Source organism: Schistocerca piceifrons, unplaced genomic scaffold, assembly GCF_021461385.2.
Source record: "Schistocerca piceifrons isolate TAMUIC-IGC-003096 unplaced genomic scaffold, iqSchPice1.1 HiC_scaffold_943, whole genome shotgun sequence".
NCBI classification, from domain to species: Eukaryota; Metazoa; Arthropoda; class Insecta; order Orthoptera; family Acrididae; genus Schistocerca; species Schistocerca piceifrons.
Genome location: NW_025729216.1, coordinates 210001 through 212500, shown reverse-complemented (window position 1 = coordinate 212500; position 2500 = coordinate 210001).

The window sequence follows — 2500 nt, the reverse complement described above, 5'->3', positions numbered from 1 at the left end:
TTGTGCCTTAACCTACCCCATGTTGTGCCTTAACCTAACCCATGTTGTGCCTTAACCTAACCCATGTTGTGCCTTAACCTAACCCATGTTGTGCCTTAACCTAACCCATGTTGTGCCTTAACCTAACCCATGTTGTCCCCTAACCTAACCCATGTTGTCCCCTAACCTAACCCATGTTGTCCCCTAACCTAACCCATGTTGTCCCCTAACCTAACCCATGTTGTCCCCTAACCTAACCCATGTTGTCCCCTAACCTAACCCATGTTGTGCCTTAACCTAACCCATGTTGTGCCTTAACCTACCCCATGTTGTGCCTTAACCTACCCCATGTTGTGCCTTAACCTACCCCATGTTGTGCCTTAACCTAACCCATGTTGTGCCTTAACCTAACCCATGTTGTCCCCTAACCTAACCCATGTTGTCCCCTAACCTAACCCATGTTGTCCCCTAACCTAACCCATGTTGTCCCCTAACCTAACCCATGTTGTCCCCTAACCTAACCCATGTTGTCCCCTAACCTAACCCATGTTGTCCCCTAACCTAACCCATGTTGTGCCTTAACCTAACCCATGTTGTGCCTTAACCTAACCCATGTTGTGCCTTAACCTAACCCATGTTGTGCCTTAACCTAACCCATGTTGTCCCCTAACCTAACCCATGTTGTCCCCTAACCTAACCCATGTTGTCCCCTAACCTAACCCATGTTGTCCCCTAACCTAACCCATGTTGTCCCCTAACCTAACCCATGTTGTCCCCTAACCTAACCCATGTTGTCCCCTAACCTAACCCATGTTGTCCCCTAACCTAACCCATGTTGTCCCCTAACCTAACCCATGTTGTCCCCTAACCTAACCCATGTTGTGCCTTAACCTAACCCATGTTGTGCCTTAACCTAACCCATGTTGTGCCTTAACCTAACCCATGTTGTCCCCTAACCTAACCCATGTTGTCCCCTAACCTAACCCATGTTGTCCCCTAACCTAACCCATGTTGTCCCCTAACCTAACCCATGTTGTCCCCTAACCTAACCCATGTTGTCCCCTAACCTAACCCATGTTGTCCCCTAACCTAACCCATGTTGTCCCCTAACCTAACCCATGTTGTCCCCTAACCTAACCCACGTTGTCCCCTAACCTAACCCACGTTGTCCCCTAACCTAACCCACGTTGTCCCCTAACCTAACCCACGTTGTCCCCTAACCTAACCCACGTTGTCCGCTAACGTAAACCACGTTGTCGCCTAAACCTGCTCTGTAATTGTTATACGACTCGTTCAATTAGTGTAGTGTTGCCCACCCGCAACCCTCGCAATATAGTTCGCTACTCGCACTGCCCGCTCCCCTGTGTATCGCTTCATGTTAAACACCTTGCAAGTCTTGCTGACTTTCCACATGCTCCTGCTGTACACTGTAATGTGGATGGCAGCAGGACGTACATGCCGCCCCCCCCACCCCTCCCCACGTCCCCACGTCCCCACCTTGCCCCCTGCCTTCGCAAGCTGGTTGGTGACAAGTTTGCATGTTCAATGCCCTTCGCATGCGACGTACGCAGGCTACGTTGTGGTGCGGCCTGTGTCAACTGTCCGCTGATGTCGTACGCGTGAACCACAATCTGTACTGCACATTCGTCCTTATGTACTGAATGATACATCGTGGCACATGTGTGACCGTACAACGACTGCGCCCAAAAACGGCGGACCATACAGTGCAAATATTGTGCACGCAGCTACGTGTCGTCTCCCTATGAGAGCTGGATTGCAGTGTGGTACGCCATAGAGACGTGTGGGAGGAACGGACGCCGTGGATGGCGATCAGCATGAGCTGTCTGTTGATGTATTCGGACCTAGTCGTCTCTCCTCACACACCGTGATGGCATGGTGCACCGCGTTCCATATCTGCGACATGCTACAGAGGCCGGTTGACAGTCGTTCGAGCAATGGACATCGCATACGTACGGGGGCCACCTTCCACGTATTGTCTAGGCGTGCACATTTTGTTGCGTGTATGTGGGCAGACGTAGTGTGGCGTGACACCTGACACAGGCATGCAATAATCGTTGAAGTTGCAAATGGCGATGGACGCCTGCGTTTTCTGGTGAAGTTACGCAAATGAACAAATGGTAACCTGTTGTGGTGCGGTTGTTCTCGCTAGGGGTGAATCGGTGATGGCGACGATAGGTTGAGGTACTAACCGGTTGTTCCAGCGATACCCACCATGCCGACGACACTGAACGGCATCTGGGTGTGAAGCGATACGCGGCGGTGGCTGGGTGGGACCGTCCCCAGCCGGTGAGGGGGCGCCTCCCGGCGTGCTGGCCGCGCGGTGCGTGGGCGCACGCGCTACAGCCGGCTGGTGGGGGCGGCCAGTGGCAGGCGCGCCGGCCGACGGACGCGGCAGGCGTCGCAGCTGCGCGCCGGCGCACCCTGCGCGCGGCGCCGTGCGGCCAAAGTAGGTCCTCGCGGGCCCGGTGCGAAGCGCGGTGGACATCTTCAGTGTGCTGGT